The 17,803-nt window shown below is 39.0% G+C and overlaps 1 long non-coding RNA gene across 1 annotated transcript; it reads right to left on the bottom strand.

The window, feature by feature from the left end:
• Positions 1 to 349: 349 nt before the first annotated feature.
• LOC137191105 (uncharacterized) lies at positions 350 to 15,428 on the bottom strand. The gene is made up of 3 exons (XR_010930356.1): positions 15,148 to 15,428; positions 14,865 to 14,911; positions 350 to 620 (listed from the first exon to the last, which is right to left on the bottom strand). It is a non-coding gene; the product is annotated as an uncharacterized lncRNA (long non-coding RNA).
• Between the last annotated feature and the right edge of the window lie 2,375 nt (positions 15,429 to 17,803).

Raw genomic sequence — 17,803 nt, 5'->3', positions numbered from 1 at the left:
TCCATCTCCAACCATGGAGATTACAGCCATGACAGCTGTTGTGGCGAACGGCTTATAGCTTACAGAAGTACCTGCAAAGAGATGGTCACGATAAAATAAATTACCTGTGTGGCAGCTGACGGCTTAAGAACACTGCCTCATTTCATTTTATTTTTCCCTCCACTAAAAGAGCTGTTATCTAATTTTGTTTGGGCTAAATTGATAGAGATTAGGAGTAATTTTAACTAAATTTCTCATTATTGCTCACAAGAAGTTGCGTGCCTTTAATGTGCAATCTAAACAGTATCCAAACATTTAACCAATCCTCCAGATTACAGCACGGCGAACAAACTGTACCACTTAATGTTACTCTGATTTGACATGACTCTGTTTTTATTTTATATTGTCTACCCAGGGCTCAAGGCTGCCCCTGTGGCTATAGCAAAACACAAAATTCTTGGCTCGATCTCTGATATGGCCACATGGTTGTGTGGTGCAGTGCACTCTGCTCCATTCCTCTCTTTGCACACTCAGCCTGTGGAGCTGAGGTTTAAAGGAAAGGCCTTATCAGTGTCCTCCAGGTCCTCCACCTTCACTGGAGTCGGTATCCTCGGGGGTTAAGGCAAGGGGAAAAGTGAAGCCTGGAAGAAGAGGAGAGAAGGAGACAAAGTAGTGCGACGAAGAAGAAATGGAGAAAGAAGAACAAGGGGTGACAGTGGGGCCTTGCAGAGACCTTTAGAGGGGCAGGTGCTTAAAATTAAAAAGGGGCACATGGAACAAAAAAATACCAAAATACCATACACCAACATAATTTACAGCATAACCTGTTGGATTATAGCAACCAATATTCAAACAGAATGCAACCTGGATTCTTACAACAAACCACATCACACTATATGATTGTCCCCCACCCAAAGAAATTGGAGGGGGACTATGAGTCGCTCTCTATTGTTTGTTTGTGTTTGTGTGTATGTTCTGTTGGTACTTATTAAGCATCACAGAGCCAAAGGCAACATTCTCTGCAGGCTGGACGAGGCACACTCAGAGCTGAGAACCATAATGGCCACAGTATAGATCATAAACTGTGAGGACCAAGGTTTTCTTATTGTAAGGGTAAATGAATGGCAGGATTAGCCCAAGGCTTCAAGTATTTTTGTCTGAAGGACTCAGCGTATAATGTTGGATTGAATGGCATACAAAACAATTTGCTTTCAAAAACAAAAACCCCTGAGTGGTGAAAAGGCTGCTCCTTTGAAGACATTTAGCATATACATATCATTTCTAAACAAAGAATATGCTTTTGATATGGTGACAATCTCTCTGATCCAGAGCATAACATGTAGTTCTTCAAATCCCATAATTACAAAGAAATTAAAAAAAAAAAAAAAAAACAACCTAAAAAGGCATACAGCAACTGGGACAGAAAGGGTAGAATCTTTAAAGACTATAAGATATGGCTAAAAATAATGGAGAGGCAGAGTTCAAATGTAGTGCAAGAGAAAGTTAGACAAAACCACACAGCTATAAAGTCTTATCTTAGAAACTGCACAAGTTAGGCACAAGCAGCACATAGCTGCCATTTCATAATTTATTAATTTAGATCTTTGTTTCTGCAAAAGTAAGAAAACATTCTGGGATCTATATTTAACAGCTCCAAGCAACACAGTTGAAAAATATTTATAAGTCCTTGAACATCATTTGCTGTATGTCAGAACATGTTTTGACTGAAATATCTTATTGGATGTTGGATTTTTAATTGTTCTAAAATGGAGACGTCACTGAATAAGCACTTAGCTTAAATATTTACACAGAGGTTATTTTTTTTTGCTGAAGTATCACCTATTTTGTTAAGGTACAGTTACTGAGGTCAACGGCATATTAACAGCTTAAGAAAACATCATGTTAATAGAGTTGTGTAATATTAGTATCTATAAGTCCTTTTATAGCAGGTTTCAATCTTGTGCTTTGACTTTTGTTAGTGGGGATGCCAGTAGTTTACATTTGGATAACAGATTGTGCCTTTAAAAATATTCACAGAACAGTAATTCATCTATATACAGCTCTAAGTTCCTTACCAGTTTTCCGGCCTTGAATTTGTTCATGTCTCTCCATCACCTGATACCTGCTTCTATGTGTCTCTATTTCCTCCTTAAACTTTTTCTTTAAATCTTGAATCAGTTGCATCTTCTTTACTTTCTCCTTGTTTTTCTTTCAACACCGTTACATCCTGCAATTCTTCCTCACTTCTGTCTTCTCTCTCCTGATTCCTTCACTCACTCTGGAAATGTAAAGAGCTTTCCTTTTAAAAATCTGACAGAGCATGAAGCAGAAATTTAACTTGTATTGTGTTAATTACAGTAATTGTGGACAAACAACAGACAGTGGAAATGCATCAGTAGTCAAGCTATCCAAACTATCAAGCTACATTAACATTACTGTCATGTAAAGCAGCAGCAGCAGCAGATAAACTGGATGGTTAAAACAATACTAATGTCAATTTTAAAAAACTTTAGCTTCACTGAAGAGTTTTCGCTAACTACTTACTTTGTTGTCTTTTGTCAAACACATTATTATTTGATGGGGCACATGTCAATTAATGTCATATATCATCCTCTGAACTGATTCATTCATCTGTCTCATGAAAGGGCTCCAGTCTGCCTGCTAGCTTCAGCACAGAGGGTTCAGTTGTTTTAAACCTCCGCATGGCAGGAGTGGGTGGTAGTTTGTCGGTCGCTCCTTGTTAACAGTAGCAACTGTCTCCGTGTATCATACAGGGATACATTGTTTAAACAGAAAACAAAACGGGCGCTCCTAGAAGCTACAACAGAAAGTGCGGTAGGAAGCCAGTCTGAGCTAACAGCTGTAAAGTGATGGACAATCTAATATAAACAGACAAAAGAGAGCAGAAGTGTGTTGATGTTGTTGAGGGTGCCAGGAAGTTATTAGTCTCATATTCCCGTTGTAACAGCTCTTTTTCTGCATGACATCACTTTATCACCACCGTCTACTTTACTTTGTCATATGTGGAAGGATTAGAAGAGTCATTATTTACTGTACTTTGTGACTGAACACCACTAATTGTAATTCATAATATTCTGCAGAAGATGGCTTCCACAAAGACAAAAAACAGAAGGCTGGCATCGAGTTAAGAATGTCCAGATTGTACCACCATGTCATTTGCCATTACAAAAGCAACAGCATGTGTGATGTATTAGTTTTTCTCAATCGTTTACACACTGGGCCTATTAACTAAAACACCCCAAACCATGACGCCATCTACCCAAAGACAGACCCATTTCCCAAAACTATAAAACACTATTCCCCTGTTTTCACACATGTGCTCATTTAGAAAGCACTGGCATTCAATATCATTAACTCAAGTCATCACAGCTGGAACCCAATTAACACACAATTCCCCAGGTGGAAATACTAAGAGTTAAATTGTTCACACACCAATCAGAATCTCAGGATAGATAGATAAAGGGCCGTGGGTCAGTTCACTTGTTTTGGAATAATGGATGGATTGACACGAAGACCTGAGGCAGAATAAATGTGATTTATTTCTTAATGGTTTTTGTTGTTCATTGGTTCCTATCAGTACACACATTGAAATGGTTTTTACTGTATTCTATGTTCTTTGTCAGTTGCATATTTTTACAGTACATTTACTTTTTCACTCAGTTTCAGTTTATTTTACTACAGTACATTGAGGAATTAAAAACTCTGAAAATGTATATGAGTTGTGTCTTTATATTGTGTTTATCATGTAAAGAGGTTGTTCTGGGGGAAAAACATAAGTGCCATTATTCATTGCTTTATCAGGTTTTTATGGTAGTGTTTTGAATTGATCTCACCAGTGTGTAATGGCTATTTGTAGTATATGTGTATTTGATGGCTTTTATGTGATGTCTGAAGGCAAAGTTTGGTTTAGATGTAAGATTACAGAGTTTTGAGTGGAGAGTTTGGTTTTGGCATGGAAGTTTGAAGTTTGTGAAGATGAGTGTGCAGTTATGTATTTGTGTTTTGGGAAATGGAGCATAATTTCAAGAAATGTGTCTTTAACAGGGAAAACATGTAGTAATGTTACGGTTTGTTGCAGGTATGTCTCTCTGAGAGCATTGTTCTAATTAAAAGTGAGAGTGAAAGCACTCTGGGTGCATCATCAGATGGTGATACTTCAGGTGATGAACTTGTTCAGTTTGTGGTATTTCCCATTTTTGTTGGCACATGTTCTTCTTTTAACATCACCAGGGGTGTCATGATTTCGATTCTAAATTGATCAAAATTAGCGTTCTATTTCAACCTTAGAAATCAAAAGCAGGATCAGCAAGTCCTCCAGTATTTTTTTTTCTTTTTCAACCTCCCCCACTTGTGCACGTCTAGTACATGTCCAAAGAAAAAAAAGAATATTTTGAAGAGGACACAGCATAGCTTACTTACCTCCTGCTTTCCTGGAGTCACTGGTGTGGCAACATTCAACGAGTTGTGTAAAGAAGTAATGCATTGTTGACAGAAAAACTACAGTTTTTAGGATATGTTACACACTTCGGTGAAGTTTTAAATATATTGCCAGGTTCAAACTTCCCAGATCAATAACTTATTGGCGAAACACTGTTAAACACAAACAACACCTCTTTCTTATTGTAGTAAGGTAGACAACAAGCTACAACACAATTTTCAGCAAAACAAGTTGTCCTCTGAGCTAAACAAATAACATTGTTCTCTACGTACACACACAGCACAAACCACCATCCACCTCATTTATCCACACCTGCTTTTACACTTAAGATTTCTGTGACAATTAAGATGTCACTCTCTGTGTCCGCACAAAAATGTTTCCTTAAAAGGGAATGCTTGTCTCTTTCATCTAACTATTCAGTTGTTGCGTGTCTGGTGTGTTTAGCAAGTCAACCAAACCTGCTGCGCCCATTTTGGAAAGTGGGCTCCTAAATATATGATTCGGTAGAAACAACATTGTGTCAGTGTTGGGATTGAGTTTTTAGCATGCAGTTGAGCAATGTAACTATTGACAGTATACTTAAGTTTTTAATCAATTACATTTTCTATCACGATCAGTGTTTATATTGCTTATATTGCCCAGCTCTAGCCCATGTTGTTGTGATGTTTTCCTTACTTCAGTGAATAACTAGCCACACATAAAGGAAGTAATATGAAATAGCTCCAATACACAACAGCTGCTTCTGTATTGAACAACCACGTTGCATTGACAATAAACAATCATACAGAAGAAAGCCACCATAGAAAAGGGATAAACAGCTATTTCTCCACCAACAATAGATAGACCAAAACACAACACAGCCACAAGGCATGTTGCATTTTGAAAAAGGGGGGTAACTCATTTTTTCTATCCTTAAACCTCTTGTTACAATAAGCTGAAGTCAATTCGTCTTTCTAAGATTCCTCAGTCTTTGTAGGGCATTGTGGCACAAGGAAGCTTGCGGGAAAGAGACTTTACCAAAAACTGTAATCACAACACTCTGTAGGTGCATATTTTCATTTAAACACTCAAGAACAGAATGATAAGCTCCAGAGCAGCGATGGCAACAAGATGAGGAGACCTACATGCTGACCACAGTGGTGTGACAGTTATAATGTGGTGAGGCTGGAACAGTAGAAAGCCCTCCAGCCTTTAGACTGAATCAGAGGTAATATGGGTCGCTGTTGGTGCATTCTAATTTTGACATATCTCCAGGCGCAGATTACCTAGCACAACACACTCCCAGAATGGCAAGACACATTTCTTCAAGTCAGACTCAAAAATACAAGTGGCCTCATCATTTGAAGGAGGTCAAGCCATCTGTTTAGTGTGGACTAGAGAAAAGCTAAATGAGAGTAGCATGAAGGTCAGTTGCCTAAATTAAATTAAATACAGTCAAAAGTTTGGACACACTTTCTCATTCAGGTGAATGGGAAGGTGTGTCCAAACTATAAGCCAAAACCGTTTTTTGTACCAGGCTGTAAACATGTTTATTTCTGCTGTAAAGTTGGGCATTTTAACATGGGGATCTATGGGTAATGACTCGCTTTTGGAGCCAGCCTCAAGTGGTCATTCAAGGAACTGCAGTTTTTGGCACTTCTGCATTGGCTTCATTTTACAGCCCCAGAAGTTGCCACTTTAGGAGGACAGGCTCCCGCTGTCCTCCTCAGGGCGGGATCTCTTACATCAATTTAATGTACTTAATTTTTTTTCTTGCTTATATATGATTGGCCAAGACACGTAAAATGACGCTCCAAGGGAGGACGTCCTTCCTAACCAATCAACAAGCAGAATGCAATATTGACATTGTGTTGGTCCAATGATAGCTTCCAGATTTCATCTTCAATTGTCTCCACTGTAAGGCAGAGTAACAGCAGTAGATAATGAGCAGTAAATAGCTCCTTGTGTTAGCCAACGCAACAGTTAGCTTGTTGTAGCAGCCTGAAGGAATCTTTATACATCCATGGAAGGACTGTTAAGGACTCTTAAGCTAACAGGAGAATGGATTTGGACTGGGTAGCGCAGCAGTGGCAGGATGCCGCCGGGGAGGCTGGAGAGAGAAGCAACCGGAGAAACAACCAGAAGAGTTGGCGTGTTTGTCATTGTTGCTAATGATATCATACTGGTTAGCCAGCAGCCACGAAGTTCTGTTAATTAACAAACAAGATGACCAACAGCCATGACATGGATACTTCATCTCCATGATAGAATGAAGAAGATATCAGATAACGTGAGTCAGATACAGCTTCTCTCTCTCTGTCTCATCTCTGATGGTTAAATGTCTCTGTGGCTGTTGTGTGAATTTATCTCCTTAACAAGAATGCAGCAGAGATCATACAATGTGCTGTAGGTAGTTTGCTTGTTGAAGTTACAGTGAGCTGTCTGGACTCACTCATTCATTTGGAATTGATCCAGTTTTTAATTGAGTGGTTGTTCAGTCACCTGTTAATGTTGTGTGATTTGTGAATGAGTGTGCAGAAGATTTCGTTGCTTGTTGTGACAGTTTCTTCAGTTAATTTTTAAGCTGAGCTGTATATTGAGTGATAAGCTAAAAGTATAACAAGTGTTAAGATGTCATCTTTGTAGACTATATTTTGTATGTGGTGCATATAGATAAGACTGCGTAAGTCATGTATTTGATACATGAATTAATACTTTCTGATATGAACCTACACTTTTAGATCTGTGAATGTTTTTTAGTGTTCAGCACTGATCTATACCTGTATCAGATTTGTGGTACTTTATATATTTCTGTATACTAAGAAAATACACAGGAAACACATGTAAATCATGTGATGTGTTGTCTGTTTTTGATGAGAATATAAATCTGTAGTCGCAATAGAACAATACTTTAAATTTGAATTTCACTTTGTTGGTAAAATGACACATCCTGAACCACTCCACAGCTAAAATGAGCACTTCTTTGTTTAGAAACAATATGTATATTCTAAATGTATTTAAAGAAGCAGCCTTTTCACCACTCAGGGGTTTTTGTTTTTGAAAACAAATTGTTTTATTGGCGTACAAACTTGCCCCCCACTCCTCCGATTTCATCAGGTGGGGGGCAGTGATATAGCTTGATGCGGTTTGTTGTAAGATTCCATGTCGGTTTTCCTCCAGTCCTCCCTAATTTTTTGAGTCACCAGCCACCACTGATGTGTGTGTGTGTGTGTATATATATATATATACACACACACACACATTGTATGAGCAACTCTTTCAGATTATACTGAAACATTTGATTCATATCAATATGCAGGTTCTTTCCTGCTTTGAAAGGAAAACTAAATATAATTTCTGTGGCATGAATATGAGCAATGCAATCATCAAAGGAGGAGAGGGAGTATAGAAGTATAGAGAAAATAGTTCCCTACTTTCACTGACTTAACAGTTACATTTAAATCACTTATAAGGACACCAAATGTGAGGGGAAACATGGAGATCAGCCAAATGGTACTGTTAAAAGCTTTTGATCTAAATTTAAAAGCTTTTTCATTACACCTGGGCTCTTTGAAATGCCAGCTACAAATTATTTCCCCACCAACTTTGTGCTACTAACTAATTCATGGAAAACTGCTGGTGATTGTTATTGCAGACCTAAAAAATGTACACTTATATCTCTGTCAACATGTTGGTGTGTATGTGTGTTTATGTTTGTATGTGTGTATGAAAGAGAGGCATTGAAGCTATGAGGGTTTTTTTTTATATTGTCACATCTCACAAACAGCAGGAAACTAAGGTGACTTTCAAAACACTTGGCAGCCTCCCATAATTGCAAGCTTTTATGATGGAGCAAAGCTGCCTTTAAAGGAGGCTCTTAGAGCAGAAGGAACCCAATGAGGAATGTGTCCTCGACAATGGGCGGGAACTGTTTGCTCAAACTGCCATTAGGCTACATTGCTGGGGACATACTGCGGTCATTTATTTGAAACTTGTGACAGCGTCCATTCAATTAGGGGAAATGCCCAACGTCTTGTGAAAGGAACTGGAACAAAGTAGCACATCATGATCCAGGGTCAGTTCTTACCCTCTAAATTCTCAATAGAGTCATATTTCAGAGAACAATTTTGTAAGGTAGCAATTGTCTTCTAAATTGCAGTTGAAGGCCTTTCTAGGAAAGGGTGACATTTCAGCACTTCAGTGGAAACCGATAGTACTGAATGGATCCCCTAACTTATTTGCCAACTGGCCTTAAATTAAAAGTGCAGTGTGTAGAATTTAGTGGCATCTAGTAGAACGAACATGGCAGAAATGGAATATATTATTCATAAGTATGTTTTAATTAGTTTATAATCACTTGAACATAAGAATCTTTGTGTTTTTGTTACCTTAGAATGAGCCCTCTATATCTACACAGGGAGTGGGTCCTCTTCCATGGAGCCCACCATGTTGCATTTCCATGTTTCTGCAGTAGCCAAGAAGGGACAAACCAAACACTGGCTCCACAGAGGGCCTGTTGTGTTTTTCGCAAGTTTCGAGGCCACTGTTGTCCTACAAATTTGGAAGGGGTATTCAGGTGGTTGCAATTTACAACCCCACCACTAGATGCCACTAAATTCTACACACTGCACCTTTAAGGCATGAATGGGATCTTCTGTCCTTTTACAGATATCAAAGTCAGTCATATGCTTACATGCTTTTGCCTGCCACGAGAAAATTATCATGGTTCACCATCAGTTAACTAAAACAAGGATTGTTCAACCCTATTTTTCTGCACGGCACATTTAAATCAGTCAGACATCCAGTCATACACAAAAATAAATCTGTCCAGTTAAGAAGCCATTGACATCTTGCAGACATATCCCCTTGAAATGACAAGTAGGCACCATGACACATCAAAGTGGTGCAGCAGGTGAGCCAAATCATTAGATTAGGCAGATTTACGGCTTCATGAAACTTGTTATTACCCACGGCGCGCTCCACTGATGTTTAGCCTGATGTCTTTATGAGGGGGCCGTTGTTCACCTTGCCCTGACAGACACTGTGTGATGATTAGAATACTAGAGACTCAATTTGACTCACTTCTCACGTCAGACAAGCAAAAGTCTGTTTGCAACCTCTGGATGACTTTAGGTCTGAGATGACCCTGGACTTAAGGTTGAATAAATTAGAACTATGGTCGAAATAGAAATCTAAGAATTTTCCCCTAATTAGTTCATCAAATGATTATTGTTGGTTAACTGTGACTCTTAACCCTTCTACCTCAATCTCAGCCACAGACTCGTATCTATGAGCAGCAGCAATATCGGACACAGATGTTTTCACCTTCTTTGTGCAGTATGGCTAGTTAATCTATTAGAGCAGCTCATGCCTATGGGTTTTTCTTCTGCTCACAGAGGCTCAACGGATGGATCGTTGAGGCTTAATTTAACACTGCAAACAATGGCAAACAGCCGCAAATAACGGCAGCCGTCATGAGCTTATCAGCCTGAGCGGGGATTACAAGGGAAATGAATCATTAACACTATTGCCACTTGAATGCAGCTAAAGCATGATTGGCAGGTTGAAAGCTGGGTGTTAAGAGGAGGAAAGGAAATGGGTGGAGCTGTGGCCTGATACCCAGTGAAGCGGGTATCATTATTGGATAAGAGCTCTAGGAGGCCCAGCCAAAATGACCCACTGTGTGTGAGTGGAAGGCAGAAAAGAGTGAAGGAATGGATAAAAGAAAATTAAAGCATGAAAGACAGAGCATGACTTAAACTGCCTGCCCACTACGCCTGGTCGAATCAGACATATACTGACACGCTATCCAAAGTCCATGAACCTATTCTCTCCCAACAGCACACTGACAGCAGGTGCTGAATCGCAATGTCGCCTTCCTCTGTTTATAGTTTACTTTGGGGTTTTTTGTATTAACACAACAGCTTTGAGATGTGTACGGCATGGAGTGCACTGCAACCCCACGCTCGCCTCTCCCAATATGACACCAGGTAAATTTTAATGGCTTTATGGAAAATAGTGGGATGCCATGCTGGTGAAGGGGATTCTGGGTCATGGAGGGATTTGTTAAGTTATTACAGTGTCTGGAGCAAGGCCCTTATCGGCACCTGCCAAGTCTTTGGCGGACCCAGTGGGATTGCACTGACCCTGGTGGAAGTAATGGATATTAGAAAATCTTCCCACTGTGGGGTGGGGTAGGGTGGGGGTGGGGGGGTGACAGTGCAGAGAAAAGGCAGAGAGGGAGGAGAAATGGATAGAACCTCAAGGACACAAAGCTACAGTATGGCAGCACTATAACTGAGCAAAGATCTCTAATTCACAGGAGGAGGAGAGTTGCAGATTTGATGTGGTGTGTAAACTGAGAAATGACTCACCGGATTATAGAACAATTTAGAGGATTTCACAAGGTAATAACTTTTTATTTAGTATTTTTTATTTATTGTTTGAATTATTTATTTTTGTTTTTAGGTACTGAATTACACTGATACACTGTTTTACAATAGAGTCTTGTCCATTAAGAAGTCATGTATGCAAATTCAAGCCTGAATCATAAAAGTTGTGGTTCAATACTATTTTATCAAATTCTTACCAAACTCTTATTGAATTGAATTTCAAATTCCTTGTCGAATGTACCCATGTTCAACTTTTAACATTGCAAGTAACTAAAGATATATATAATAAACTCAAGGATCTGTAATCTGCTTTTGTTGGCTAAAACCATTTTGAAAGGCAGCCTGATTAATGTTCACAACCTGCAGCTACCATCTGAAATGTGACAAGTTGAAAAATATATGAAATGTTAAATGCTTAAATGTATCTGACACATTGAAGCAACAGCTGTAGCCGACTGACCTTGTACAGCTTATTCTCACGAGGTACTTGCTCCATAGTTTCAATTTCCTTGGCTGAGTACAGACAGCAGCTTCCAAAGAGCACATTCACCAAACAGCCAAAAGATTCATATTACGGAATTAGCATTAATTAGTTACAGCTGACATACAGTACAACAATGATTGACATTTGGTTAGCAGCAGCGATGGTCAGAGCCAGCTAACAATGAGAATAAGTGTTACCTGAATATTTTGTATGTTTTCTGTTAATAAAAAGAAAAACTGATTTGTTAGTAGTAGTAGTGGTAAGTGAATCTGGATATTTTGCCAACCAGGAACTGGATCCAAAATGAAACTGACTACTAGAACCCAACCCTAGGAATCATACAACATTTAAAAATAAGACATGTATCCCATGTGTACAGTGTTACTAGATATTAGAGTTGCAATATTTTGTGGATGAATCGATTGGTTGAGAGAATATTAATCTCCAACTATTTTGATCGAGAAAATAATAGACAGATTAATTGATAATGAAAACAACCAACCTTACTGGCACAAAATTGTTTACAAATGTGAAGAGGAAATAGGATGATAATCAGAATGAATTGTCATATAAATAAATTGCTGAAGAAAAAATTGGTGATGTGGGTAGCAATTCAGAGATCTGGAACCAGGCTAAAAGAAAATGTAGTAAATATTTTGCTTAGCTACAATCACCTATGGTTGTATGAGTTAACAGATAATCATCAGCCCCAAACAAACAGTCTATTAAGTATGAGGTCAAAGATCATACTATGGAGCAAGACATTGCTTAAATGTAAAAGGAAGATGTTCAAATTTTAATTTGTTGTTTTAGTTCCTCTGTCAGCCATACTCATGCTACCTGCATATCGACCTAGTGTGTCTGTGCAACCGTTCAGCGTTAATGAAGACAGAATGTTAGTGGTGACAACGCACACATCTTGCATTAACAAGACAAAGCCACTCACAGAGAGGCTGGCTTTCTGACAAGTGCTTTATTATCACAGGTTGCCCTTCTCAAGGTCGAAACCACAAACAATGCAACTCATCTGCTTACAAATGCACTTCAGTCATCTACGGCACTGTACGCACGGCACTGCATAATATATTCAAAAGTAATATGGGTTGTACATCTCTTTTGATTAAGCCTTGCTTTGAGACAAACCAGACACAAACCAGGCCAAACAAATCAAAGCCAAGCATAAATGTTTCAGAGCTTGTCATATCTCCTGTTGGTTTCTCAGGGTAAAATGATTTCCCTTTTGCTTTTATGCTAATCTTACAGACAGACAAAAATGATATCCAGTGGATGAACTGTCAGGAAGGAGGTAGGATCAAGTGACTCCTTACTGGGAAGCAAAAATAGACCAAGGAGAAACAGATTCTTCAGTGTCGTCGAAGCTTTAATGTTGGTCTGTCATTATGCGTCCTGTGTGGATCTGGGCTAAGAGATGACAATGTTTAGAGAACAGACCTGGCCCTACTGGGGAGTAAACACCGGAACACCAGAACACACTGCAAAAACAGCCGTGTTAATCATTCATCGGTCTGGTAGGATATTGACTCAATTTAACAGCTTTGATGGAAAGCATGTTAGGACACAAGTGAAATCCATTGTCTCCATTTCTCACTTTCATACTCCATGTAGCACGGGCAGAAGGCATCAGGATCGAGGAGGGGGAGAGAGACACAGTTTTGTTTTGGAGACTTGAACCCTATAGGATAAAGGAGGATTTTCTGTCTGCACTTTCTTGTAAGGCGAGAAAAGAAAAATTACCCAGCAGTAAATAGATGAGTTCGATAAGGCCTCCTAAATATAAGCCTTATCTCTCTCTCAATTTGAAACAGCCATGGAAGAAATAGGCCACGTTGTCACTCAGGCTTTTAATTAAAAACAGAGGAAAAGACTCTGTGTGTGTGTGTGTGTGTGTGTATCATTTCCCAGGAGAATGTAGTTTTAAAAACATTAATTCATGCTTAATATTTATCACCTCCAAATGACCTTGGTCTTGTAATACTTTAATTAATATTTTAATTTTTTGTCTGGTTCAGCTTTCCCGCTCCAATCTCATTCACCCAGTGTGTGACACACAGGGTGAATGAGATGGAGGAAGAGAGACAGAAAGAGAGAGAGACAGAGAGAGAGGGGTGACGTGACCCCATGTCTATTAATCAGCAACTCAGCTAGGCTCACATCACTAGAGCAGATAAGACCGCCTGTTGTCACACAGGTGGAAGTAATGGCTGGGAAGCACCCTTGGCCGATAGCGGCTTGTCCGAATGCTGAGATGTGGACTGACAAAGACACGTACAAGGCCTGGAAACAGAGAGCCGCTGTCAGGACTTTGACTGATAACAGCTTGAGTGAGAGGAGTGCAAGTGAAGAAGAACAAGTCGAAACAGACAGATAACACAGTGGCCTAAATGTGATTATGGCTCATCATCAGCTCAGGGAGCGTTCCTCCAAACATTGATTTGTGCCATCTTGTGTTTATCTTTAGCAAGATAGAGAAAAATAGTCTTTAGTAATTGTAATGATTTAGTTAAACTAAATAATGTCTATCAAGATTTTTGCAGTCAGACCAGGTGACATAATAACTTATGTTCTGATTGACAAAGACTCAGGAGATACGGTTACTGTAGTATTTGGCAAAATTACAATGTGAAACTGCGCTATAAATTACAAGATGGGGCCATACCAGTATAGAGCTACCAAGCTTCTTTGTGAATTTTAGTAAAGGTATGGGCTCAAACTGCACCCATAGTCTTCATAACAACAGTTTTTCCTTTGATATCCTCTGATATAAAATCACAGCAGATCAGCCGTGTTAAATGCAATTACGTTTCCGTTTTCTGACTGCAAAGGTGTGACCAAGGCAATTTTGGTCAATCCCAAGGTTAGTCTCAAGTTACAAAACTCAAGTCAGATTTCAAGTGTAAATTGCGAGTCCAAAGTCAAGTCCATGGTGTTAGTTTGGAGCATCAGTTCTAAAATCTAGGCCTAAATGTGTAAAACCAAGAGAAACTAACAAACAAAGGTCCAGATTTTATTATTTAAGGGTACATTTGTTTGTCATAGTCCCAACGTTTTTTCCCAGGTAAATGTAGATGTTATGAAATGCTGTATGAACAGCAGCAACAGGACCAAGAATATGCAGTAAAGTTACCATAGAGTTACAAAATTAGCAGCATAGCAACAGCAGCAACATAGGAACAAAGCCAGACATGTTTGCAGTGAGTCAAAAGGAAACCCCACAGGACAACAACAACAATAACAGGGTAAAATACAGTTTGCCACAAAATCAGTTCAGCTCATGAGTCACATTATTACTCAAAGAAATTCATGTTTCATGGTGCGTATGCCAAAATACAAATAAAACAAAACTACACCCAGCCACTATGGACATGTATAGATAGATGGCAACACCATAACAGCAGAAATTAGGAACCATCAGATGCAAACAGATCTGCAAGAGCATTAAAACATCCAGCACTGTTGACAGCCTCATGTAGCCGAGCACATAAACACAGACAGCACAGAGCCAAGAAGTCATCTCACAAAATGCATATTAGTACAAAAAGCAAATTCTTACCTTGTTGAAGAGAAGCAGTGATCCTCGACGTCTCAGCAATAAACCATCTGGTAAGGTTAGAGGAAAGTGGTTCAGGCTTTAAAGAGTCAAACTATAACCAACAGAAAAGTAAGCTCAGTCACTACAGGACAGTCAATTACATTTAATGCTGAGGCAAAGATGGCAGCAGCATTTAAGAGAAGCAATTAGCAGCTAACGTTAGCCTAACTGACAGCAAGTAACTCTTTGGCAGAGGCAAACCCAGCAGAACACAGCCAAAGCATCAACTCAAAGCAATTCTCACCTGGCTGAAGTAAAGGTGTGTCAGTGCTCTTTGAGAGGAGTCATGTTCTGAAACTGTGACAGGAGCTACAGCAAACTCCAACTTCCAGTTTGCTGCTAGGCCCACAGCTGATATGACACACAGCAGATGAACTGAGTCTCACAATTATTTCCTCAAAACGCTGTCCTGAAATGATATGATCTTACTATTAGCAAGCTAGCTTCCTTTGGAAATTCTACATTGGCTCCTGCAGCAGCAACACAGCCAAGCAAACAGAGGGCAGGGCATAGAGAGCTTAAATAGCCCGCCTTTTTACCAGTGTTGCCAGATGGGAAAGGTTAAAAAAATTATTGTATTTTAAGAGGGATTATCATGAATCATAACCGAGACAACAAATAGGCGCAAATGTGTAATTTCAGAAAACATGTATTTATTGAGGCTTTTTGGCACTGCCTACAAATCTAGTCACATTGTTAAAAATTTTTTTTAAAAATTATTGACGTAGTTATATGATGCGTGGAAGGGGGTAAGGTTAGTCTTTCGGGACTCACTCAAATAACTCAAATGTTTCAACATTGGAAACAAAAGCATAGCTGCTCAATAAATAAATAAATAACTCATTTTCTTTACTTTTTTCACATAAATGCAGCAGTAAGCTATCTCTTGAACAAATTTTCACAGGAGAATAACAGCCGTTCTTGTGAGTCACGTTCAGCATCACAAGCATGATTGGCTGGAAAGACGTCACGTGAGAAGAGATGCGTAAACACAGAAGTAGGATCCATATTTTACTATCCTGATCTCGCCAGGAAATGAATTAAAATGAGATAGCCTCGACTGATTATTCCTACTAAGTGTCACAAAATGATCAAATCATTGTACATTATAAGACTTTTGGCATTACTGATTGTACAGAGGGCAAAATTATCATACAAATACGATAATTATCGTACATCTGGCTATGCTGCTTTTTACTAAGGGTGCGTTGAATACATTAGGTCACAGAAAATAGATTGCCATGTGTAAATGCAGCAGCTCAATGTAGCCTGAACTAGCTTGCACACCTAAATACATATTTCAAACCTATTTATTTTGTATCAAGAATATGTTACAAATATCAGTATTAAAAAGCGACACAACTTCACAAAAAATGACACCATATTGGGTGCCAGTTTTACACAGATATCTGTGAACCATCAGATTATGTGATGCGACACAATCAAAAAGTCTAAATCAACAATGGAAAAAATAATGATTTGTTAAACATACAGTATATTGACACAAGGGGAACTGTATCACTATCTGCCTAAAATCATTACTCTATTTAATATTGTAAAGTCACCAGATGCACAGCTATAAAAATGTGACCTGTTTGTGACAGGAACTATCAAAACATGTTACTTATCTAAATTTTATGGAGTGGGGTTTTGGTAAAAGCATTTTCTTCACATAAACCAACCAGCCTCAGGGTTGAGAAAGTGGAACAATTTGCTTTTGTTTAAAGATATCATGAGCACAGCAGCTAAACTCAGGTCCCAAGTTACCCCATGCACAACCATTCTACCTGATTAGACCTCTTCATAGGATTGTGTGTATTGTGGCCAGACTGTGTATAACTGTTGTCTCTGTTGTACCGTACGTGTTTTGGCTATGAAAAATTGCACCACTGTCATTCTTATTGGCTGCCCTCTATTTGGTTGTCAAAGGCGAGGAAACTCACTTGGAGTGCAAGCGGCATATGAAGCGGCAGGTATGATGTTGAATACCTATCAGCTGATTACCATACAGCAGCAGGTAGTGTAGATGCTGTGGTAAACTTTAATTTAATCTTTTCACAGCTTCTAAGAGTTGGCACAGACAGTGCAGTACCTTTTCTATTTGGATTTATGGCTATCATGAGAAGTTGTGTGAAATATGTGTTTATCAGTCTGTATTGTCTCCCACGTGTTTGTTACACATGGTATTTGGTTTATCGCCGGATGGAGCCGTTGTTTCAAAACCAAGCACAAACCTGCACTGTGACCATATATGGAGTCTGGGGACCTCACCTAATTTCCTACCTTCAACCTGAGCAGTGGTCTAATCAGCTAGAACTACTGATAACTGGAATAGAGCCTTTAACAACTTCAAGATACCAAATTTAGAATAACACGTCAAGTCTTGAGTCTGGGTAAATGAAATTGACACTCAAGTTAGACTTGAGTAAAGCTCATGTGCCTCCTCCTCTGACTGACTTATTTCACCGTTTTTAAGTAGAACATTTTCATAACGCTTGCAGCCATTTAGAGTCACCAATGTGTAAAGGTTTTCTTCTGGAGCAGCATTTATAATGTGTTCTTGTGGAGTAGAGCACTGTATGGATCTCACAGGAGCCTCTGCATAGCAAGTTAACTTCAAAAGCCAAATACAACAACAAAGCACAATTTTCTATCTTATTAAACAGAAAGGGGTGTCACATAGAGGGACAAATTATAACTACAACAGTTGTGGCAAGAGTAAAGAGTGTGCTAGGCTACAAAACTGCCCCAAATTGAGGTTAAGTGGGTATGTATGTATGTATTTAACTTATTTCTGTATTAAACCAGACCCCCTCTCTGGGTTGTACCAAATCCTTTGCCTTACCATCTGGTGACTTTAATAGCATATATGTGCCAGACACTGTTGGCCAACTTGGCCA

The sequence above is a fragment of the Thunnus thynnus genome, chromosome 10, assembly GCF_963924715.1.
Source record: "Thunnus thynnus chromosome 10, fThuThy2.1, whole genome shotgun sequence".
NCBI lineage: Eukaryota > Metazoa > Chordata > Actinopteri > Scombriformes > Scombridae > Thunnus > Thunnus thynnus.
The sequence above is the reverse complement of the archived record's forward strand: the minus strand, read 5'-3'. Positions and strand labels throughout refer to the sequence as shown.